Source organism: Pararge aegeria, chromosome 3 (genome assembly GCF_905163445.1).
Source record: "Pararge aegeria chromosome 3, ilParAegt1.1, whole genome shotgun sequence".
Classification (NCBI taxonomy): Eukaryota; Metazoa; Arthropoda; class Insecta; order Lepidoptera; family Nymphalidae; genus Pararge; species Pararge aegeria.
In genome coordinates this window covers 11,718,883-11,745,710 of record NC_053182.1, presented here as the reverse complement: position 1 = coordinate 11,745,710, position 26,828 = coordinate 11,718,883, and the positions used below count along the sequence as shown (strand labels likewise).

At 35.7% G+C, this 26,828-nt stretch overlaps 2 non-coding genes across 2 annotated transcripts; both read right to left on the bottom strand.

Annotated features, from left to right (window-relative positions):
• Positions 1-9,990: 9,990 nt before the first annotated feature.
• On the bottom strand, positions 9,991-10,084 carry Trnai-uau. The gene is made up of 2 exons: positions 10,047-10,084; positions 9,991-10,026 (listed from the first exon to the last, which is right to left on the bottom strand). It is a non-coding gene; the product is annotated as a tRNA-Ile (tRNA).
• Positions 10,085-10,925: 841 nt separating this feature from the next.
• Positions 10,926-10,998, bottom strand: Trnak-uuu. The gene has a single exon. It is a non-coding gene; the product is annotated as a tRNA-Lys (tRNA).
• Between the last annotated feature and the right edge of the window lie 15,830 nt (positions 10,999-26,828).

Genomic DNA, 26,828 nt, shown 5'->3' with positions numbered 1-26,828 from the left:
CGCAACTATTAATAATCGTAAAACTGACGTAAGTGAGGCATTAGACAAATTAAAAAATGAATCTTACAAGCCTACGTTGGTGGGCGCTCGGGTGACGCGCTACAACGGATTATTCCGAGGAACTATTTATAATGTGGAGCTCGCAGACGCGGATTGCGGACGATGGAATCTGCTCCTTTGTCATTGGAGCAACCTGTTCTGTCTGGTTCGGGCTCACGGCGAGCACAATGTAAAATAACGGGCCACCTGATTAACCGCCATTCCGCCCAGCTATGCAGATATCTACCGCCGGGCCGATCACTGATCATATTAATTTCAAATGATAGATTGCTTTTATATTGTTAATGCCTTATTATGATACAGATAACCACATCAAGGTTAGTGAACTTTCTATCGCATTAAGTGATATAAGTCATAATAGAGTACGGATGATGTCGTGATCGATCAGTGTGGGAACTAAAATACTAAGGTATCTTAAGCATCATCCTCATTACTAAACTATCTTTCGGAAATTGTAGAGTATACTCGCTATAGCATCAGTGGTGTTTTCTTACTTTTCATTGCGTGTTTTTTTGGTAAACAAACGCGATAGCAGGTGAAGGAACACTTAGTTCACACGGGTAGGTAGGTGTCTTAAACTTTTTGTGATTGTTATTTCTAACAATATTTTTTTGAGTAGTTACCATCATAATTGTTTACCTTTGTTGTTAAGTGTTATTTTAATAACATTGGGTAACTTATTGTGCTTAAAATACTAATATGGTTAGAATTTACATCTTTCAGCTATGCTTGATGCCTCAAACACAGGCAAATGGCAGAAAATAGAATTAAGTGCTTCTACTCTTTGTCTATACTTTATAACATCTATTTATTATTATGAAGAGAAACAATTTGTTTGTTTGTAAACGATAAACTATATCCAGAAGAAACAATTATATACTTACTGACCTACTAATTATGTAAAAAGTGTATCAAAATTTACCAAAGCCGAGCGAATCAGCTAGTTATATTTATCTGTATTATGATAAAATATAGGAAGACACCTAGAATTTTTCAACTGAATGGTTGCTGGGTAGGTTTTTTTTTTTCAATTCAAGTGGATACATAGATAATCTTCGGCTAATAAGTTATTGTGTGTAATTACCTACTATCTAGTATACTTTGTCTATCAGTCTACCAGTCGAGGGTAGGTATTAAGTATGCAGTTATGAAATAGTTTTTTTCCTCTCGTATAAGTTTTGAGAAACTTTAGGGTAGACGTTGTTTTTATGGATGCATGAAGTGCATGTCACTGTCTGTCTCCACTTATAAAATGTAAGGAAACGCGTTGAAAGAGTTGTTTTTGTGTATCCTAGAGTAAGGGGACGGAATCGCCCTTAAATTCCACTTTCTTTAATACAAATCTCACATGTTAAAAAAACGGGCACCTTTTGCAACATCCGCTGAGAGTTCTCACGAGACAGGTAGCAGTTTCCGCCGAGTCTTTTATTAGGCAATGAAATTGGTTTAATAATTATAACAATGTATGTAATGTAGGTAAGTGTCTACCAGGTAGGTGAATACGGTTTCAGAGGAAGTAAAGTTTAGCAAGTAACCCTTTATTCATAAGTAGGTTGAGATTATAATACTATTGAATAGATTGTAGACATGAATATTCAATTATATATAACTAGTTGTTACCTGCGACCTCGTCCGTTTTTTTTGTAAAAAGTATTTCTTGTATCTATGAAAAATTTTGTTCACCGGTGTTACTGTTAGGATGTAGAATTGTAAAAGCAAGATTTTCGGTTAGGATGTAAAAAATTTAAAGCAAGATTCTATGTTCTTTCGCACAGGAACGGCAGTATTTTTTGGAAAACAAAGTATCCTATGTCAGTCTCTGGGATATAATATATAAAAATGTACGTGCTAAATTTCGTCAATATTGGTTAACCAATCACTTGTGAAACAAACTAACTGGCACACTTGTATTTATAGTATTACTATGAATTAATGTTAGATGTATATAAATCAACATTTAAAAAAGTATTCGTGCATTATTTTCTGTTAAAAAGTCCACCTTAATGCAAAATTATACACATAATCTAAATAAATTTAATGTGTGAATATCCCAACAAAGAATATTGCAGTGCAATAAATTTGAATAATTAAATGAGGAAGTAATTCGACAGGTTACGTGTCGTGGAACTAGTTCACGCAACAAGTTATAGGTATGAATGCAGGGAGCGACCGACCCCACGGTATACTGCTCTCGCAATGAACTGGCTCCTAACAGTTACCGTCTCGTAGATGGCAGGTTTGACTACGACATTTTCGAATTACTCATCTAAGCTTGCCACAAAATTGTAGGACATTAGGGTTTCCTATCGAGAAATTCCTTGTACAAGTCCGGAGACAACGAATAACTCGTGCCTCGAAGAGTAAGTTAAGCCCTGCAGGGCTAGCATGGGCATTTTTAGTGGGTTTAATCGGAGATAAATTTTTGTCTTGACCCATCTTGACCCATCTTTGACCCATCTTTGACCCAGCACGGCTAGCCTCTATGCTAGCCGTGCCAGTAATTATCACGAACACATGTGATAAAAATCGTTTACCGCCTAAATAATTCGCAATGCTCTTTACTAAGAGAAGAGGCCTGCCCTCTGGGACATTAATTAGGTGTGGATGATTATTATGATGATGACAGCCATATTAGAGAACAAAAAATACTACAACTGTATTTTTTTGGTTTCGCGATTCCCTGGTAACTTTTATTAGCAGTTTTTCCGCAATAAATATTATTCTATGTCCACCTCTAGGATGGAAGCTACATGTATACCAAATTTCATCAACATCGGTTTAATGGTGGAGTTGAACATAAGTAACAAACAAGTAGACATACTTTTGCATCTATAATATTAGTATGGACTATGGAAGTAGGTAGCAAACAAGCTTACTTGCATTTTTAAGAATGGATGTTAGAGTATGTGAATCAACATTCACATGTTGGTGCAATTTTTTTGATTAAACGACCAGTAGTAATGAGGCATAGTATCCCTGTCGCAATGGTCGCACCAGCTACGGCGCGGTGCGGTGACGCACTTCCAACCCTCCATCCGCGTTCAGTGATCTATTGTTTGCGGAGAGAAATGGAACGAGAAAAAATCTCGTTCCCAAACGTATCGTGAGAAATCGTGAAATGTGCTCCGCATTCATTAAGCGACGCTCCGGCAGAAATCAATAAATATCATATTACGGTCGGGTAGCCATCAACCAGTACAATACTGGTTCTCGATTAGTAGCAGTAAGGTGTTTGTAAAAGGTCAGAAACATTATATTTTACTGCATCGATAGTCCAGTAGTAAGGATGATTTTAGTTTTGTGTTTGACTATAGGAATATTAGAGTGAATATTTTTTATGCATAGCAAAACAATAGCTCAAATAAAGAGGTTCTTACGGATAGTGTGGATGCACTCCCGCAGAAATAAATAAATATCATATTAAGTATTACGGTCAGGTAGGTATAAACCAGTACAATACTAGTTCTCGACAAGTATCAGTAAAGTGTTTGTAAAATATCTGTAATGTATTTAATTTTTTCGATGGTCCAGGAGGAACATTTTACGGATCATGAGGTGATCGGATTTACTTCTGGATCGTAGTAAAAGTTGTTACATATTGAAATTTTCCAGGTAATTCTGATGCAATCCAGCAGGAATCAATAAATATAATATAACGGTCCGTTAGCAACGAGTACACTACGACGGTTCTTGATTAGTAATAAGGTGTTTGTAAAATCTTAGACATTGTATTTTAAACTAGCTGATGACCGTTTCATCCGTGTCTGTTACTAGTATTCAAGTTATACGTCTTTAGATCAAGATCGGAAGACTTTTGCAAAGCTAAGTTTAGACTTACTTAGTAGTACTGAAATTGCGACACATATGCCACTTTCTTTTACTGCTCACACTGAAATTGTGTCAGCGTACGGACAACTGCTTTACTTCAGGGGCTCACCGAGTTTGAAACCCCGGCAAACGTGTAAAGTTATTTGCATTTCAGCAATTAAATATCACTTGCTCTACAATATAGGAAAATATAGTGAGGAAACCTGCATGGCTATAAGCTATCGATAATGTTCCCAAAGGCGTGTAAAATCTACTAATCCGCACTTGGCCAGCGTGGTAGACTACAGCCTAACCTCTTTCTGGGAGAAGTCCCGTGCCCTGCTATGTGTTAATAGATAAAAATTTTGTATTTGTGGATCAAGAAATCTCACGATAGTTTTAAATTCTCCTGCCAAACTTTTCAATGCTGCCTGATTTTTCTTTGATTATTGGATAAAACATTACAAAGTTTATTCGTCAAGTTAAACTCATTGTTAGGTTAGGTAAGGTAAAATCAATCTTCTAGGGGTGTCTGGAAAGATATCATACACAAATTAATTATTACCTACAGGTTAGACGCACACACTTTTTTTTGTATCGGGCACTATAGTATGGCACTGCCATGGCTACTGCTATAAAAGTCCCAAAAAATTATATTAAAACCTTACTTTATTTACTTAGTACATAATTACAAAACACACTTATTTTAATAACAAGGTTTTTATAATTATCGAAACAAACCCATTCGTTTTACAAGAGGATAATAGACCAATTTAGGGATGCATAAAAAATATTTGTCTGCTATATCTTCGGAAATCCGCCATATTGGAAATAAGTGACATCTATCAATGTCACTTATTTAGCTACCATTGCGGATTGCCATGTATACAATGTTCATATTATCAGTTATCACGTTGACCACTCAGTAAAACTAACACTACTACTACACTTCCTTTAAATTTATGCTCATCAAATAAATTACAATGAAATCCGTGAACGAAGCAAGAGGTTCTTGTGAATCTATTCTCAATTTCTATGTACCTCGTTAATTTTAATTCTATAAAGATATAGGATCATACAATTTCTCTGAATTCAATGTAGGTTTTGTTGATTTACAGGTTTAGGTACACATTTCTAAACATTTAGATTTGTTCGGCTCGTATCATAGGACCCGTCTATTTATATTGGAAAGTTGGATTGCTTGTTTATTTTGTAGGGCAAGCTTTACTTAAGAAAATGGGATTCCAAATTTAGAAAAACAATCTAGAATAGTTCCGATTTTTTGCGAAAAATCTAGAGCGGATTATAAATTAGAAACTGAGACTTTTTACGACCTAATTACTAAACAAACAACCAACCTGATTTTTGGCGTAGGACGGAGGCTACTTTTTATCCCAGGAAATCAAAAGGTTCCCACTGGATTTATATAAAACTGTAATAAACGTGGCGAAGATCGAACGCGAGCAACAGCTAGTTAACCCAAATAAAAACTTATGCAGTCTAAAAGCTTACGAACTTAAAGATTTTGGTAAAAGACTTAGGAAAACTTTTGGTTAATTTCCGATATTAGGTCGTTTAAAATCGTTCCGAGGTTTCCGCAGACTCGATTTGTTCAATTATACTGCGACGTATAAGAATTACTTACTGATTTCCATCAAGGATATCATCATTCAAGTGTCTAAAATAATAGAGCAAGATTATTCGCCTTTCCCCATTTTGCGGCAACAATGGGCAGTCATGCAGTTGACTGTTGAAGTGATATGATGGATTGGGCAGCGCGGTGGCGAGGCGAGGTGGCGACTGATCGTTGCGCCACCACCGTCGCCGGCGCCCGCGTCACTCGCGGTACTCTGACTCATGCCTTTGGATTCCTGTTTACTACCTACTACTACTATAGTATCACTGAACATTATGCCCAAATGATCTGCCAACGCATTGTCTTTGAACTTACTGTTCGGCGATAAACGTCAACTTTGATTTAGAACTGCTAATTTTCTTGGAACGAACAACATTTTGGCCGGCGATTGTTCTGGACGTCGTAAATTGGTTGCCGTTAATTAGAATCATAAAATTGTAAAAATTTACCGAAATGGCATTTTACACATCTCATTTACGATACCTTTACCTTTACTTAAATAGTTTCGATATTTTGTTTCTGGATCTTTATAAATAGTAAATAGAGAAATTTGACTGTCAGACTAGATTATGTAGCAGGCAATTATTGCTTATAATTCTTAATACAGCAAATGTTTTACTGAATAATTCTATTGTGATATCGAAAATTCGCTAATTTATTGAGGGCGCAGCGGTAGTTCAGCTGCACCTGCAATATCAGCAATATAAAACGATTTTATAAGTTATGCAACAAATAACGTTGGTCCAAGGCTTATTTTATTCAATACAATTTCAATACATTTTCTGTTAGGTAGGTATATTATATTTTCCATGTGAAAAATTTAATATAACAGAATCTACAATTATATTGCATTCAAATTATTATTATCTACAATGGTGATTATAAATATAAACATTACAAATTAGTGTATTTATTCGAACTGACAATATCGGGTGGATTAAATGAAATGTATGGAGAAGTCGATGTTTTCCTAAAACATTTTATAATGAAAAGGAAAAGCGAAATATTAGCGTCAAAACGAAATTCATAAAGTGAAATAAATGTTATGGAAATAACGACAATCTATCGCCGGCATTAAGATAATTTAGATTAAGGTATTAAAATAAGATAACACAAGTATTTGCAATACAAGTAGGATTATAAAAGCATCCACCGATGAATAAATCGTCCAAAATAAATATAACAGATGTCAAATAACTAATAAATTAACACTGTTTCTTATCCTTAAATCAGTTCAATTTACAGGGACTACAATTTATATTTATAGATTATTATAGAGATAAATATAGATTACGTATTTTTAGAAAGAATCAAATTATATTTAAAAAAAAAAATAATTGTTTTGTCTCAATCTTCATATTCCACGTGTTATAGGTAGATACCAGTAGATACACCAACTTTTATAATCCGCTTTCGCTTAGCTTTTGCGACTTCTGAACTGTATGAAAACGAAAACGACGAATCGGTAACGCACTATAGATGGGGGATAAGCAACTACCGGAGGTCTAATTAGTCAAACAAACCTCACTGTTAGCCTAGAAAGATACGTTTTAATCAGTCTACTGTCGATGTCTACGGGACTATAGTATCGGCATTTAGGACTGATTTGAGCTAGATATGTGGAGGCTTAAATTAACATTATTAACTAGATTTGGCTTGTGGCTTTATCCGCATGAAATATAATTTCTAGCATTCTAACCTTATTGTAACAATATGTAATCGTAAACTTAACGTAACTTAATAAAAACAAGACCAAAATATATATATATATATTAATATATTTTTAAATTTACATGATTTAATTTAAAAATATATAATATGATCAACTGTAATGAAAGTAGTGGTATTTTTGAATGCTTTTGATACACATCTTGACCATTCGTTCTTGAATCTTAATTTATTCACGAAGTGCTACTGCGATTGGCGAAAGCGGAGCAGTTCGTGATCTTTGTTTGCTACAAAGTCAATGCTAAAACCCGGTCATTGTACAGCTTCTAGTATCTTATCAAGTAAAATTACATGGTAATAACTTTTGCAATTGAATTTATTTGTTTTATTGTACCTGATAGTTTAGCGCCTATGTTGAAAAGAGCGAGTTAAAGTAGGTATCTACCTATATAAAACTGCAATAAATAAGTTACCTACCTACCTACTATCAATTCAATATCAATAACTTATAATATTGTATTGTTGGAAATGTACATTATATTATTGTAAAAGTACATCTCAGGTTTGTAGACTACATTATTGCTGATCATGTGATATCTCGACGAGCTTTTATCTTTATTGCTCTGAAGCTTTGTTTTGTTTGCTTTCTACTCAATATCAATCGAGAATCTAATATTTATATCCGTCCTTCCTATCCTTGTGGTTATATTGATTATAAATCCTAACCGAACTCTAACAAGGGGTCACCATAATATAATGAATACTGTTTTTACGTTATCTTTGTATAATGTCACTTAAAGTGGAGAATTACCTACCTACCAAATAATGTTTGACGACCTTCCTGGCGCAGTTTTCAGCGCTGTGGTCTTATTTGGGCGGTCCCAGGTACTTTTCCCGACATAGACGTGCCGCAAAGTCAAAGTACCATTAAATGTCGCATAAGTCCACGTTCGTTCTGTACGTGCACGTATTTCACGGAAAAACTGGGCGTTCATATACGTAATGTTTGTTATGAAAAAAATAATTAAAGGGTACGATTGCTTTTGGGGGTTGTTCGCGCACGGACAGCGATTTACATTCCTCACGATATCTAAGGGTCGGTGCGCGTTCGGTATGCCGGGTCGGGTCGATTGGAATCATTAAAAAAATTGAAATCGACAAAAACTCAATCATTTGGGAATTTACGCAAATGTTAAGATTTTAAGTATTTTAAGGTCGATATTCTTATCGACCCTAAATTCTTAACTTTTGTTAAGTTTAGCGATTAACATAATAGTTGATGTATCTGTAATATAAAGGGGTGTAATAAAAGAAATGGTCTGGGTTGCAAACGCCTGAAACCTGTTAATGAATAATGTAAATAATAAAAAATAAATATGATATAGGTATTTAGATTTTGTAAATATCTTTGATAAATCGGTTTTTAATATGTACACTCGATTGATCACACATTACATAAGTACTTAATTTTTATTTATGGTTAGTTGAATATTATCGTCCTCACACCTGCAAAATAGCTACTGCACACCCCCACACTAAGTGCAGAACCCTAAAGCATGCTATTATCAAATGTTATTAAACTTTTGGTTAACATAACTTAACTTTTAATTTTTAGAGTTAATAAGGCTCCATTATCGTAACAGCAGCAGTTTTAACCGTATGCTGTCGTTACTTTTATTTCGAAAACGACAATCAATATCGACCTGTAGGTGTTTGTGTTAGAAATATAACGAGGAAAGTCATATATGCGCTCTCGACTTTACGGGACCAAAAGGTTGTGGTAGCTGACTGTCGTAGCAGTTCCGTGATACGAAATGCAATGGTAATACGTAGGTATACCATCTATTACTGACTAATATTCATTATTACTAATTTATTAATTTATTTCTACTTATATTTAGTTCTGAATAAAAGGGCCTAATTAGAGTATTGGAGACTTAATGTGAATTGGAGTAGTAAACAGTATTTTGTAGTGCATTGTGCATGCAATGGAGGAGGGCGGAGTGCGATGCGCGGGAGCGGGCCCGAGGGTCGGGCAGGTCAGGATCATGAGGTCGCGCGGCGTGCAGCCAGTAGATTAGTTACTAATGTCGTGCTCGGCGTCGGGCCCCGACCACCCTCTGACTACCGGATGAAAACACTACACAATAATTATTTACGCAAATTATTCGTGCCTTTTTTGAACTCATTTATATGTTATTTTTACACCTGTTTGAAAGGTACCTTCGTATTTCTTCCAATCCGAAAAAGAATTTACTGCCACACAAATATGCAGGGTGGAAAAATGTAAGTGCGACATTCCAATGTTGGAATGCTGTTTTTTTATCCTACCATCAGAATATCAATAGTAGTAATCTAATCTAAATTTAATGATAAATTATTAAATTATTAGCGAAATCCGATTCCATAACTTATTTAAATAAAAATTGCTCTGAGTGCCCTTTTTTATCACACTTTTTAACAAATCGAGTGTCGCGATAAATGTATCTTGCCCATTGTGAAATAATTAATGCCTCTTTTAATAAAAACTGTTATTTGTGACACCATAAATAATTGTTGGTACGAATGTGATATGACTTAGATAACATAGCGGTGTAATTCGAATTTCATTTAAACTGCTCTTTTTAATTTATACAAAATAAAATATATAATTATGTAATCACAACTATGTAGAAGGTAGGTACAAGATATTTTCAATTTTATCTTCATGGAAACACTATTACTGCAAACAGTTTGGCTTAACCAACTGAACAAACGACGGACATCATTTAACGAATGTGTCTAAATTACTTTGAAATAATTATAAAAATTAAAAATTATGCTCCAGGTGAGGCTCGAACTCACAACCCCGGCATGTCTCACACTATTACTGTCTTATAAGTACCGTGCGCTAACCAATTGCGCCACTGGAGCGACGAGCTGATGCTCGAAATTACGTAACCAGTGCTACATGGCTCGTACCTCCCATTCGCCCCTCCCGCACCGCGCCCTTCTTGCCTATCGGTTTAACGAACTTGATTACATCACTCATCGCCATCGTTTGATTGTTTAGCCGGTATAGTTTTATCAACTGGATTATTTATGTATCAACGGTATAACGCAGGAAATTAACTAATTAATATAAAAAATATAAAATGTTCCAAATATTGAGAATAATAACTTTGTCTGTACCTATAAATGAATAGATACATTTGGAAATAGCTAGTCACAACAATGCCCTAACCAGTATATATTAGCTATTGGTCCACCCATAGTACTGTTGTAACTAAATGCCTACGCAAAATTAAAGGGTCAAGAGCGTTAAGGTCCTACCTAAACAATATTTGTTGTTACTTGTCTTATTACGTATTTTCACAATCCTAATCCTAACTAATATTATCAATGTGTGTGTTGTCCTTCCTTCACGCCCTGACCAAGCAACCTAATCAACTTGATATTTGTCATAGAGTTAGTTGAAAGGATAGAGAGTAACATAGGCTGTTTTTTATCCCAGGTAAACAACAATCCCAAGGAATTATATTTGTAAAAAAACTATAATAAACGTGGACGAAGAACGCGGGCAATAGCCAGTCTTTTCATAACTTTTGAGTGTAAATTGTCGAGAAACAAAGGATATAAACAGGTAAAATACTTTTACCGTGACCATTGCGGAATTTTTAGGTTAAAATCTTAATAAAAAAACATCAATTTCTGTATTAAAATGAAAAAAAAAACATGTCTTTTATAAATTTCGTTTGTTAAAATTATAAAAATACGCCCGAACAGGGACTTGAACCCTGGACCCTTGGATTAAAAGTCCAATGCTCTACCGACTGAGCTATCCGGGCTACATATCTCTAGATAGAAAATATCATAGCTACGCGCATTTCATATTTTATAATAAACGTATTAAAACTGTTTATTATTCTAATGTAACTTCTACCGTAGTTTATTCAAACTTTTATCGATAGGAATATTGTTTCGAAGTGATAATTTAAGGCATGTTAGGGCGTGCATACCAAGTTTAACAGTATAAATACCACGATTGGACTTAATATTAAACGTACATAAGGTTTATTCTTGATTATAATACTTATTCTATACGTGAACTAAATACGAGATTATCTTATAGAAAATATAGACTTCTTAACCAAACAGAACCAAATTTTACATGATTATACATAACCTAAAGGAAGGATCATAAATTACGGCTGCTTGAAAAATTGTTTATTAATAGATAGGTATGTTCGGCATTGTTTATTTTAAATTGATTGTTTGCCTAACATATAATTATTAAGAATAGATAAATGTAGTGTTTTAGGGGTGAACTATTACGGAGAGGGCAACAAGTGACGGCTAGCCTAAGAGCCCACGTGAATATATCTTTAAGTATAAAACTCAATAAATATACTGTAAAAAACCTACCTACCTTCTAACTAACATTTTCTTTGACTTGAGCTGTCCGATAGGCGGAAATTTCAAATTTATAGATGTATAAATTTACCTTTATTTGAGTAAAATTATTATAAATTATACAAGATCCAGACATATGATATTTGCGTCTTGAAAACCGATTTTTTATAAATATAATATATTTATTTAATCAAACTTTTTTCGCACTTTCGTCATCTCTTAGGTGACACTAATATCCGATTTTAATTTTTTTAATAATCTCTTTACTAAAAAAAATAAAATCGGACGGGAATAAATAAATCTTTGAAGGCACCCTATTGGAGTTGAATTTTTTCCTGTGCAAGTTGAGTATCCAAATTAAAAAAAAATCGTAATCTGTATGAGCCAGGTCCGGGGAGTACTGCGGATGTCTTAGACAATCCAATTGAAGCTCCTCTAATTTGGTAGCCGTCTGTTGTGCAGTGTGTGGTGGAGCTGTCCTGGAGAAGCAAAGGCCTACAGCGATAGACCAGCCTCGGTTGCTTAGCAGCTATCTTTTACATCATGGTTTGCAGTTGCTGACAAAAGACATCCGCCGTAATCGTCTGGCTATATTTAAGAAAGCTGTAGTAAACGACACCCGCACTAGTCCACCAAACGCTCACAAGTAATTTTTTTTTAGTCAATTTTCGCTTGGGGCAGGATTTGGCAGGTTCGCCAGGGTTCAGCCAGGTCTCATCGCAATGACGAGCATTTCCGATAATCGTACGGTATCCACTTTTCATAAAAGGTAATGATTCGATTTAAAATCACTTCATTATTGAGCTATCTAGCTACTAACACCCTGGCCTGCAGCTAGCTGGGACGTAGTTTGAGATGGAACCGCTTCCACTAAGGCCTTCAATTTTTTATTATCAACTTTGATCTCCGGTAGGCTCCGGACTAGTAGATGGAAATTTCCAGAACGACCACGTTGGAACCAAAAACGCACAGTGTTTTGAAAACACAAAAGCACGCGTATGATATAAATAAATACAAAATAGCTGTATAAATTCAAAATTGGTGTTCCTAACCAAAGAGGAAGATATTTGAGATCAAAGTGGCCAGTTTCATATGTAATTACCTAAAAATCTTAAGATTATGAATAAAAGCCTGTTTTATTAAATAATCAGTGTTCATATCATTCCACTTGTCCATTTATTTCATTCCTTTTGTAAACTTCTAAATATCAGACAAGAGTGTTTTTTTAATATTTCGATTTAAGGTTTTTTTTAATTTACTGCACTGGCTCCTGCCTTGGTCTCTGAGAGTTTGATGTGGATTGGTAGGTAAACAGGTAGAAGTAAGCTAAGCTTAACAAGTTTAATAACCATGTTAGTTCTGCGATATTAGAGTAGGTACCTACTGAAATTATTTTAGAAAAACTTTTATTTCATGACTAAGGCCCGCTGAATTCCTCTGAAGGTTCCTTTGGGGTTTTCTTAATTTACCTTTTTCCAAAACCACTCCATAATTGAGTTGTGCATGTCACAAGTATAGCACTCTTAATCTATATTATGAATAATACGTAAAGATTATTATTATTTTAGCAGGAAAATAATGCAAAAAATAGGTATTGTGCAATGTATTTTATATTTACACTGGTGGGCTTTATGTCTACAAGGTACGTTCTGCCTCAGGGGCTTTCGATTAACGCGCAGCAAAATGATATGTTAATGGTCGATCGGAAACATAGTTTATTGTTCAATGCTGCTTGTGAACTGCCACCGGCTCAATACGTTACAATAAAATTTAGGTAGTTGGTATCTATGTACATTGCTGCAGTGTAAAATATTAAGTAAGTAAAGATCCGAATTTAATCGTAAAATTCTATAAATAAACTAAATGGGACACATGACGCAGTAGGTAGGGACTCTGCTTTCGGAGTCAAAGGAGTGTGGGTTCGATGCCCACAACTTGAAAATGTTTGTGTGATGTATTTATCTGTATATTATAAGTATCTATGGATATAAATCTAACTATATATGTATATAAAAGAGAAAGTGTGTGGGTATGTTCCGTATAGGCTCCGAAACGGCTGGACCGATTTCAATGAAACTTTCAGGAAATCTCCTTCACCCGCTCGAGAAGAGAAAAGAAGAGAATGAATACGAAGAGAAATAGATGATTTAATATATTATGAGTCTTAAATTAAAAATTTAATGATGTAAGTTTATTGTTTAAATAAAATAAAGCAAAATCTAGCCCGGCGAAGCGGGCTGGGTACGCTAGTTATTCATAAAAATATTAATAAGTCATCTTAGTACCCATAACATAAGCTACGCTTACTTTGGGGTTAGATGGCGATGTGTGTACTGACATACAAAGATCTTCAAAAGTTCTTCGTTAAGTTTAATTGGGACCAACCATAGTTATTGCTCCGAAACATGGTCGCTAACACATATGGGCCTAATAAGGAATCCAGATTCATCTAGTGGGTGTTCATCACCCACTAGATGAATCTAGCTATGCTCGGAGAAGGCCCATATAATCACATAAAAAATTAGGAGATCCGTAAAAGGATTAGAGTTACCGAGGCAGGTCAGTGAGTAATGAAGCTGAATTAGTAATGGGCGGAGCACGTACCGTAGAGGACCGATTGTAGTCGGGTCCTAGGTGCTGGAGTGGTGACCCTGTAAAACGCAGCGTTGGTAGAACCTCCACACGGTAGATATGCGATATAAAACTAGAACTGAAATAACTCACAGTGGTGAGTCGCTGGAAATACTACGTCCAGCTGCCAGTGAAAGTCCTTCGATTGAGATGCTGGTGGTTATGATGATGATCCCGACATACATTTTTATGTAGAAAATGATCGAGACATGGATGACCAATAGGTACGTCTAATTAACTCTTACTTTAAAAGATAAATCTTGTGGTTTAGAATTGAAATAGAATAGAAAAACTGCAACACAACAACAACATCAACGGTCTGTTCGTCTTGAAAGACGATTCAAACACTTCTTTGTATGGCTAAATTAGCCGATGCGAAGGCGACATTTACGGCCGCAAATATGGCAGTTCAACCCTTCGGCGCAATCTGAAGATCCCGTGATATGCACACTGTTTTATCGTCTTTGGTACTTGGTCTTTGGTATATGCTTTTATAACATGATACCAAAGGTAATATTAGATCTACCTTTACCTAAGTTTAAACAACACGAATTTTTAAACTTTGTTTAAAAAGTTGTTAAACTTTAAAACTCGAAATTGTTAAACTTTAAAATGATGTTGGAAAAGAGCAATCTTCTGAGTTTCTTGCCGGCTTTTCTCAGTGGAATCTGCCTTCCGAACCGGTGGTAGAGTCACAACAAATAGACTGACTTGGAGTTTCAAAAGTGCTTATTAAATAGGCCCACTTGAAATAAATGAATTTTGAATTTTGAATTTCTTTGAATTTTGTGAGGTTTTTATTTTATAGTGTTAACTAAATATCAGATTAATACTTGAAGGTTGAATGTTAAGTACTTTAGTATGAGTTGTGTACGAGTAATTTATAAAATAGCTTTTCCATAAATTATTTCAATTCAAGCATTATAGGTAATATTAATCATTTGACAAACAGATTTGTCAACATCATTACACCTGTGAGACCTAAGTCAGCACTTAAAACTTTAATTTGGGGCACGCATACCTTCAGATAGATATTACTTACATACTTATGTAAGGAATAAATTGCAACGAATGTAATATGTGAATACCTACCTAACGGTCTGAGGTCAATACAACTTAGTTATGAAAAAACATTCTAATAACATATAGGTACATAGATATTAACCGACTTACAAAAAAGAAGGAGGTTCTCAATTCGGTTGAATTTTTTAATTTTAGCTTAGAACTCTGCCATTTTAAAACCTATTTAGACGGTATATCTCCCTTGTTGTCCCTTTTTCATCAGGTCAAGATCTGTTGAGAAATTGAATTGAATTGGATTGGGAGCTCTTCAAATATTACAGGGGCACCTATAGAGACTTGAGTATTTTGTAAAGTAAATTGAGCATTTGCTGTAGTAAAGCACAATTTGGTCAGGTGAAACTGATGGTGGCACGGACGTCCACCGGAACCATACAATAATAGGTATTACACTGGTTGCGCTTCGATTGTGGTATAATGTAGTATATCGCTGACGATTTATGTAGTTAATCCTGCTGAGAAGCTTGACTTTTCACGCCAATTAATATTAAGTCTCTATTAGGTATAGCCGGCCTAATCCACCGTATTAGAAGTTTCACATATTTAATTTAAATCATATTTCTCTCATCTAATATTATTGTCTAATCTGGTTCACATACTCGTCGGTGCTGCGACAAGCAGACAACTTTCTTGTATCGTGCGGTTAATTTACACTAGCACTGACTGGAAATATCGAATGGCGGCAAACTGACTGATCGGCCCGATTGAGCAGGACAATTGCCCCTAATGAAAGTAATTAACACGATGCGATCGGTCGACGTCGATAACGGCTCGCCGCGCCGTGCGCCCGCACTGCGCAATGATGCCGACGCCACAATGTACGCCAGACTCGATCGCAGATTGCCGCAAGAATCGCAAGAGACATACATCATCATTAAGATCATCATTAGCCTATGACAGCCTACTGCTGGAATAAAAGCCTCTTCCATCGGGATGTTTTTTGCCGTTAAGACCGAGCAAGTGGTGTCCGCTAAGGAGGCTGCGAAGCGAGAGAGAGAAAGGACATCAACACCGGGCAACGGGCGCCGGCGGGCAATCAATGACCTCCGGCCTCCATGAGATGTAGGCTCATGGGTGGCAAATTGAAGGAAAAGTTTGTCACCCAACTGATAACGGGCCTAACAAGGCGGCGTGCCGTGTAGCGCACGCCTCTCCGGAGAATTTAACTGTGATCAGGCCATTGACGATGGGACCCACTATGCATTGGGGGGTCAAAACCTTGGCTGGAGTGTGGTGAATACGCAAGTGAACTCCGTGCTCTCATTTATAGGTCTATCGAGGTACAAAAAGAGTTTTCAGTGGCTGCAAGTGTCACATGACTACTCCGTTTTGTTTCCCCCAACGGAGTGGTATGCGACAGGTATTTTCTCTGATGAAAGGTTACTAAGATCGCAGTAATGGGACAGAGGACACTGCTGCCCACTGTTAAATTCTCTTAGTCACCTCGAACCACACCCGCGGGAAGAGGAAGACTGGTGACAACTGTATTCAGATCTGCCGTCACCTCACGGCAAGTAACCCATTCATCATCATTATAAGCCAATTAAATATAGTCTCAGCGCTGGGCACAGGCAACCTATCTCATATGAAAAATGGTTTCAGAGTTTGATGATCTGCTCCCCGGCCCATGTAAGGCTCTCTAAAGACACACATAACACATCATTACTGAATACGAGTAGGGTATGTCGTCAGTGATACGGCTTTATCGTCAACACCACCCTTGTACACTTTTAGTATAGTTTCGCAGCCGCAATGTTGTTCTTCGGTCCGATGTCCATTCGTGATTCTGGGAATATTCGTATTTTCTATACCAGGTAAAAATGCGTGACGTGTTACTTGCGAGTCAATGTCATTTGCTCTTCACTCTTGTCCGTTGTGTCAGTGTGCAATCATCTTAAATCAACCTACACATGCTTTAATTAGAAAATATATACCTCGTTGTTTGTTCTGAACCTTCTCATGAGGAATAACATGTATTATTCGCTTGTTCTTTAGTCGGCCTTCAAATGAATGTACAGGTAAAGTTTTTCAAACACTCATCTATTCTTTGTTCAAAGCTTTCAAATCTATGACCATTAGAATTAACAGGAGTAGGTTGACAAACTTCGATACGTGGGTTTTGCTGTGTAACATTTTAGATTGTTATTTTTCTTATTTTTTATTAGCACAGGTTAAACGTAGAGATACAATGGTTCCCAGCCTTTGATTTCGAGGTAGAGGCTATATAGTTTTTTAATTCTGAGACTACTAAAGGTCCTTTCCTTGCCCCAAACTATCCGCACAATTGCTCTGTCTAGATGGCTTCATCGGACCTATCCCAATCTACCTATCTTAGAGGTAAAACTATATCTACTAAGTTCCTTTACCTTTACTTAGTTTGTTGTAAATGTAAACACCTCGTATGTCTACCATTCATCATATCACCATAATCATTAACAGCCTATAACAGTCCTCTGCTGGTCTAAAGGCCTCTCCCAATCGGAGGCTTTGCCCATAATCACCATGTTGGGAAAATGTATTGGTGATCACAGAAGATCGTAGCAGTAGCGCGGAAGACGCCGCGTTGGTCATCCGCGATACTAGAAAGGATAATGACAGTTGTATTTTGATCTGGCATCTACATGGCCACACGGCACGGCTTCTACCTATTAATTATTTATTTTTAAGGTAAGTACATACTGCATGATATGGATAGATACACTTGTTGTACCTGTGCCTGTGAACTTCTTGTACTTTCGAATTCCCACGAGTTTTCTTTTCATTTGAGGCAATTCATGCGTCTTCAAAGGACTACTTAAAATTGAAATTTCACACAATTGATCGCGAGTCCGAGAGAGTTAGTGCAGGTAAAGAAATTGTTCAATATTTTAGCGATGCACGACGATTCAATAAATAACATCAGTGATCCGAGTATTTAAGAAATAAAAATTGTTGGAAAATATAAATTGTAACATGTTTATCAATGCTTTACTCATCGCACACCTTTATTTTCTTACTTTTCAATATCTAGTGCAAGTATAGATCAAGGTTATGGTTAAATGTTTATCTATATGGGTACAGTATAAATCAAGAACAAATTTATCGATAAAATGGCATAAAGCTAATAGTGAGACTTGTCGATCTGTTTGTTTAAGATATTTCAAAGATCCTTATGTAAATGTAAATACTTAAGTAAACATCACCTACTTATCTCATCCAAATTATTCAAGGTTGATGCTATCTCTAAGTGTTGGATAACATTTCAGTAGATGGGTAACATATTATTGTAAATATAGTGCGTTGAAAATGTGTTTTGTAGTAAGCAATTTACTAGATTCTTTTTGGAATATTTTAGCAATATAAAATAAACATTTTGTTATTAAAATAAAGAACGATAGGCTGACTAACATACTGGCCACGAGATAAATCGCTTGGCGCTCATTTTCGGGCGATATGAATACATTTATACTGTATGGACTAGTTCTCTAGGAATAGCTGCCCCGTGGCATGCTTTGTATATTTTCATATATTTCAGCTAATTTTTGCCGCCAAACAGTATTTTGTTGCAATTCTGTATTCCTGCCTGAAGGGCGTGGTTGTCGGTGTAATTACAGGCACATGAGGCTTAACACCTACGCGTCAGGCTGATGGACACATGGCGGCACGTTACACGTGTTCCTTGCATTCCTTTCGAAGTCTTGCATTGTTTATAGGCGATGGTTTTCCACTTACCTATGTGCCTTCCTCCAGTTAGTATAACGATAAAAAAAGGTCTCATTCTCAAGAAGCTTCACCTTTCGCGTCGCCCGTCTCGTTGGCCAGACCGACAAATAAAATTTATTCCAAAAGAAGCACATAGAAGAACAAATAAACCTTATTTTAAAAAATTTTCGATTTAGCGATAGTCACACCTGCATCGCAGTTGCGTTCGAATTTGCGGCACAAGATATGCTAAACTGGAAGTTTGTAGGATGCGGACGGCATTGCGGGCGCAGGTTGGACATTTTGTTTTAGCTCTTCCCTTAATTTTTGAAATTGTAAGATATATAATATAATAAGCGGCGATAGCCCAGTGGCTAGGATATTGGTTTCACTTTCGGGGGGCCGAGTTCGAATCCCAGCACGCACCTCTAACTTTTCTAAGTAACTCCTCTTGCTTGAACGGTAAAGGAAACATCCTGAGGAAAGCTGCATACCTGAGTTCTTCGTAATGTTCTTAAACTTTATGAAGTTCGTTCGCTCGTTCCTTCACCGTTGAAGTTAGTGTTATTTTAATTACTTAAAACGCACATAACTCGGGAAAGTTAGAGGTGCGTGCTGGGATTCGAACTCGCCCCACCGATTGCTCTACCACCGCTTCAGATATCAGAAGATATATATAATATTAGCATAATAATAGCACGTGTAATATAGAATGTTGTTAGTGCGTGTGAGATTATGTTTTATGTATTTTAATATTACGAATTTATTATGTTGGTTATACCAAATTCAATTGTGTGTGTTAATTTCACAAAAATATTTAAGATGAATTGTTCACCTGAACTAGATTATTAAATTGCATAAGTTACGTTTTACACATTCATGTCAAGCAACTGTATGCAAACACGTGCACTTTGCAAAGTAGATAGCGAAAATCACGTGTGCTGAAGTAGGGAATATTTGGCTTAACTCAAATGTTATGATATAATAATGTTGCAATGTAAATAAACCAATGTCATAACTATCTGTGTATCGTATTTCGCATGATTCGATGTCTTGTGTAATAGTGAGTTTATGGATATAAATTGTTTTTAATATAATTTTAAAATAGGTCCTGGGTATAGGCCCAAGTCAGACTTCTGAATTATTGGGTTTATAAAGAAAGTGTAACCGAATAGCGAAATACTGTTGAAGGTTGCATAAGTATATTTCATTAGAAATCATGCTGTAAAAATATTAAATCAAAAGAAGCATGTTTATTTATCCTTACAAACATTTTCGAAATGTCACACCGTTTATCGGAATAAAAATTATCAGGTATATTTTTCTAGACTAAGAACACTTTTATTTAAAAAATAAAAAATTGAACGAGAAAAGTATTTTTAAGGATTTTAATATTTTATTATAAGTTATCCTAGAATGCAGTCTTACCCACTGGTAAGTTATGATGCAGTCCAAAATGGAAGCGGGCAAACCTGTTAGGGTTAGGGCAATCGCTTGGCGGAACAGATCGTATAAAAGTCAGAATTAAATTCCCTCATTGGCCCTGCCCGAAATCGAATTCGGGATATCCACTGAAAATGCACATGATAGTATTGTATATAATTTCATCAAAAAGGAAATAACAGAATTGTTCTTTAGATCTATCCCACGTGGAATTTTATGCAGCCTATTTTGATCTCCGGTCCATAAATTATCTCTGTGCAAATAACATCGTGAAAGAGGTGCACTAATGCACTTTTGTATTTAGAATTTTATCAATAGGGATATGGAAATAGTACAGGCCTAGTTTTCTTTAATTTATGCACTGAGACATTAAAATGTTTGTGGAATTCATACACCTACCGCTTGCGACGGATATCGTTAATGTCATAATGAATCGTTGAAAAAAAAAACAAACACGATCAACAAACATAAAAGAATTCCACGACCAGCGATGAATGGCCCGAGCATCATTCTTATGCGAGCATGTCGAACTTTTTGTTTGATTGTGTATGTGTAGTTAATGAAAAAGAGCGCTTACTCAGGTGCACACCTGTTGAAGCGCCCGCACCGCCGCTCCGTGGGACTACAGCAGGTAGAGATGTCAGACGTGCAAATCTCAGTCAGTCGTTTTTACAATAGGTACCTACCTACTTAATCAAACTTGCATTTTCTTCATCTAAATCTCGCTTACATAAATTTCGTGATATGTATAACACTATACCATACGTTTCAAGGTAGTTAAGTGAACTTAAGTTAACTCTTGACTTGTCTTATAATCTAAATTTGCGTTTAGAAGATCTAAAAAAAAAGATATTTTATATGGAATTACTAATAACTATACTTTTTGTGGACATATTGAGAAGAAGAATTTAATAATATTAATTAAATGTTTAAAGATTTTTACTTCATGTGCATGTTAAAAAGTGCTGTCTATTTTTGGCCATTTTCAATTTTCTATATTTAATCAGTAGAACCTGTTTGCAGAAGTAGTTCGTAAAACTAAAATATTAACACCTTAATAAATAGGTATAGCTAATCTGCTAGGTTGACTTACGCGAGACTGTGCGCAAAGTACTCTGTACATAGGAATTTTTTATAGTACCTAACAAGAAAAGTATTTAATAAAATTCAACATTTTACTTGGCTCCGACTTAAAAATTTTGTAGAAAATATTTTTTTCTTTCTTTTTTGTAAGAAGTTTTGCAATTAACTATGTTAAAAATAGCCAAATGTCGACGCTCATTAGCCTTTTACAAGATATTGCTTTTCCCGAGGCAGGGCTGTTGGAGGCGAACGGTTGAGAGGTTTCCCAGCACTTCACCATCAGCTTTTTATGTGATGAGCATAAATTGGTATTGAATATACCATAATCGAAGCGCAATCCGTGTAATACTACATATTGTATAGTTCCGATAGCCATCTATGGTCATCATTTTCGATTAAACACATGGTGCTATTCTTAAGTCGATGCACAAGTTTCTTTAAAATTAAGTGTGCCTAAAATATTTGAAGAAGTCTCTCGATATCTTCAGGGTCCGTCTAAGTAATCTTCACCAAATGAAAATAGTACCACTTCTGAGGAATAACGTATAAAACCAAAAAAAAAAAACGGTTGATTACCACACTGATAACATCACAATTTCTTTAATTGGGTCGTACGAAAGAGCAACAGTCAGTTTGACTATTAACATTGCGGATAACATGCTGGTCCGTGTCATATATTTATATTATAATATGTTAAAGTGGGTATGTAAATCTGTTTAAGTGTAAACAAAAGTAGTTTTAAGGTAAAATTCAATCTCCGGAGTAGAGCTTTATCTTATGCAACTTTATCGTATAAATATGAAACGGCTAAAAGTCGTTATTTTCCGTATTTGGATGGGCTTTATCTAAAAGTAGAGATCAGAAAGAGATCAGCCGACGCTATGTTAGAACTTTTTTGCATTTATGTGCTATAAAAAGAACCGAAAGCTTGCTATGTAGAGACCGCTAGTAGACCCTTCTTGAAAAAGCCTTAATCCGAATTAAATCCTTATCTTTCATCAATGCCTCGGTTAATTACATTAAACTTTTTGTCCCGGTTATTATGACTGACTTCTGATTATAATCGTTACGTAAGAGTAGTTGTCTCTTCGTAGTTGTATGTTGTTTATGTAAGCCTGACATCCCATCTTGAAGCAGCAAGCAGGTTGTTCTAATGTCTATAAGCACAGATCTTCTCTGCAATGCGTGCAACTTGTGCCCACCTCTGGTACATTGAAAGTTAGACTTATGCAGGTTCTAACTTTCTTTCGTTACCGAAGTAGATTCTGGCGTTGCGCTGTATCGTTTTTAATCCTTGAGCGGCGACGTTGTAATCTTGCGTTTCTTATTAAAGCAGAGAGCCATGTTTGGACGACCTCTTGCGCAGTGAATAGGTGGGACTAGTGAGGTTTGTGTTCGGGTTCGTGCCCTGGTGGAGTCATCTTCCGAATTAATACTTTGTAAATTTTCAATGGACTGGTCTGGTGGAAGGCTTCGGCCGTGATGTTACCACCCTAAAGACAAAGATGCAATGCCAACCGATTTAGCGTTCCGGTACGATGCCGCAAAGAAACCTTTGAGGTGTATGCGTTAAATATAACTGACATACTCTTAACAGGTTAGCCCGCTACCATTTTATACGATATCATCACTACCACCGGGTGAGATTGGGGGCTGGCCCTTGTAATGAAAAAAACATGTATCGCTGACATTCCATGTCACCACTTGCGTCTGTATGAAAGTGCTTACATCTCTGGAAAAAGCCCAAGACATAACAATGCCATGCTTTATTGCTGCTTACTTTTAACATAAAGAAAGTTACAGAAGTCCAACGTGTAGGTAGAGGCCTACTCAGATATTTACTTTCCTTGTTTCAATTTTTGTCCATATGAGGCAACGGTGGTGTGCCGCCGCGTGTATACAGATTCAGATATGCTAAGAACGTGCAGATCGCAGCGGCGAACGTACGGCGACGCGGTGCGATTGTAGAGATCGCCCAAGCTCGTAGGCGTGAACATCGCACTCTACCACCACTCGTTTTTACCCGACTTCAGAGGTGCTATGTATTTAGTTAGTTAATAATAAGTTTATTCATTTACTAAAGTTACATTTGGTGACCTCCGAGGTTCCGGTTTCGATTCCCGGCAGGGGCAATTTAGCAATTTATAGTTTCTGAATTTTCTCTGGTCTGGTCTGGTGGGAGGCTTCGGCCGTGGCTAGAGGTGCTTCTAAGCGATTTAGCGTTCCTGTACTATGACGCGGAGAATCTGATTAGGGGTTTGGGTTTTATATAACTACCATATTCCCTAACATGATAGCCCACAACAATCTTAGACTGCGTAATCACTTAGCACTGCAGATTGCAGTTAAGGGCTACATTGTAAGTTACAAGGAAGTCCTCGCCTGATGTGCTAGGTCAACCTGTGATACAGAGGGTGCTTCTTCTTCCATGGGAATATTAAGAATATTACAAGTAAGATAGTATTAGTGTTATTGTTTTTTTTTTGGTTTTTTTTACGTTAGTTTTATTAGAACACTAGCTGCAACACGCGGTGTAAGCCGCGGTGAGTTTATTTGCACTTTAAAATAAAAAAAATAGTGATTAAACTAAAAGTGAGTCTTCGGCCATTCACGTTTCTCGTATTCTTTTCTCAGGAAGTGAAAAAACCCCTAGGAAAGTTGATTTTTTTCCAGGCTTGTTTTACTCTCCGATCTCTCAACAAGCTCTTTGCCAAAATCAAGTCCATTAATTACTTAATTAAGGCGTGAAAATAGGCAAAACCAACAATAAACAAACATATGTTCGCACTTAAAATATTTATTTAGGATTTGAATGCAATGTGGTCGGTGGATGATTACGCATTTATGAGGTGTCAAGTTGCTGAAAATGAGCGCTGTGAAAACCAAAGATTATGAAAACATCAGATAAAACCTCGAACGTCTTTGTAGACCCATGATTTCTAGACGTTTTTAATAAGCATGCCAATGAGTTTCTATAGGTTTGTAAAGATGCATCCTAATAAGATCTTACATGAAAATATAATGAACTTTTGTCTTCTATATTAATTATGTTTACTAACTTCGGATATTACACGTTAGTTAATGATATACGTTCGAGTATTTTTATGCGATTTAAAGAACCTAACTAAATCGTTTATTTTTGACAATATAGTATTGTTTAGATACTCATTGGTTGACAAAAATTAAAAATCTTTGAAACCAAAGAGGATACCAATCATTACGTTAAAAACTTCAAACCACAATATCTTTATTTCAACACTTTATTTAACAGTAAACCAGAAGAAGAAGATGTTTAGTAACTTATACTCAACACATTAATAAATTTTTCATTAGTAGACGTAAGAAATAAAACATAACAAACAAAAATTTGTTTGGGACTTTGCCATTGTTCTATTTTAATAGGCGTATTATGTCATTACTTTACGAAAGTATTATTAGGCGAATCTTTCGAGTTAGCTAACAAATAAATGGTTCAATTTCAATGGTATCTTTTAAGTTAGACGGCTTTATCAATCCGTAAGTATTTGATAAATCGTAGTGGTCAACCGGATGGACCGTTTTCCATGCGGTTTTTTGCATTACATACTTAGGTTATAACTTATAGCAGCCTGCCCAGAAGATGATATCAAGTGCGGGCTTTCCTCTGTTATTTGTTTTAACAGTAGTAATATTTTAAACCACTAGGCCAATATAGGTGCTGTTTTTGCATTATACAGAGATATCCTAAGGTTCTTAGATATTCTAAGGCCACTAGTAGCTCTATGTTATAATAATTTTAGATTGTGTCGTGTCCGATCATTTGAAATACTATGTCGGCTAAAGTGAATTTACTACATTATTCATTATTTTATACATTTTGATGAGTGTAACTTTAGGTTAAACTTTTACCATCAAAACTTTTGCCTTTTTTCATTTAAAGACGAAAGGTAAACATTCATTGTTAACCACTATTCAACATTCGGGTATGTGAGATGGTGCGTTGTTGATTTTATCCACATTCTACGCCGTTGTACAATACATTGTATGTTGCACTGCGAAATTCCATTAAGCTTTTTGAATACGAGTGAAATAACATTTCGGAAAAAATTCGTCGCCACTCTCGAACAGGTTATTGTTCAGCTTTGAGAAGAACAATCGTACAGTGTTTCCAGTTAACCGTGACAAACTGCGATGTTATTGTTCGGTGTACCTGTGCCTTTTTTGCTCATTCTTTAGGCGCACCTCTAACTATAAAAAGATTAAATAATATATCTAAATATTTCAAAATTAAGACACATCGTACATATTATATGTACACAAAATCGATCAGTTCACAAAACAAATGAAAGTATAATTAGATATAATTTTGTTCAAAATTTAAATAAAATTATAAAAAGAATATACAGCATTTTCTTTTGCACTAAGTAAAACCTAAGTTTAAAGGTAAACGTTTAAAAGTGAAGTGCCCTTTTTTGTGAAAAGGTCAACACTACTTTTAGATATGTTGATTTAGTTAGTTTATTTCCATTACAAATAATTTTCACTATTTAACTAATAAATAAGGTGAACTAGATATATTGATGAATCTTTAAATAAATCTTAGTTAGAGGTTAAAAGCCTTTTGAATTCAAAATAAAAACAACGATCACGTGTCTCGTAGAATGCGTAGTTGTGCAGTATCCAATATATTTCTTGCTAAGTATTTTGTGGAGTCTCGAACCTTGTTCGATCATCAAATCAATATATTTCATAAACTCAGCAATCACGTTTTCTAAAACGTGTTTGATTTTAATTGTCTTTGATAAACATCCCAAAGTAATCAATTATAATGATGCAGTGTATTATATTATAGAGCTAATTAAGTCATAGAAGCATAGTAAGGTCATGCTACGAAAACCTTATGGGAATTTGAACACTAGGTATGAGAATTTGTGCATTATTTATATAGATGCTGCTCCAAACTTTGGATAAAAAAAGGATTTAAAAAAGGATGTCCGTATACATGATGATGTCCTTCTCTGAGAAGCAGCCACAGACGATATTTTTGTATGAGCCACGAGAAATAATTTGATTTCACCATGTACACCAAACAGCATGTATGTATTCAATAATGTTTCTTTGATCGAAAGTGAAAACCGCAATTGATCACGTTGAGTATTGGATTGGGGAAGCCTGTACTCTGTCCTACATTTGCTCACATTTAAAACTTCGAGTGCTTTTAACCTGTATTGCAAAACCACCGGTTGCCATTAACGTAGTTCATAAAGTTCATAAATTTAGAGAACAAAACACACTGTACAATATTTTCAGCAAAATAACTCAATAGAAAATTAAAATTATCAATAAAGGTGAATTATAAGAATTATAT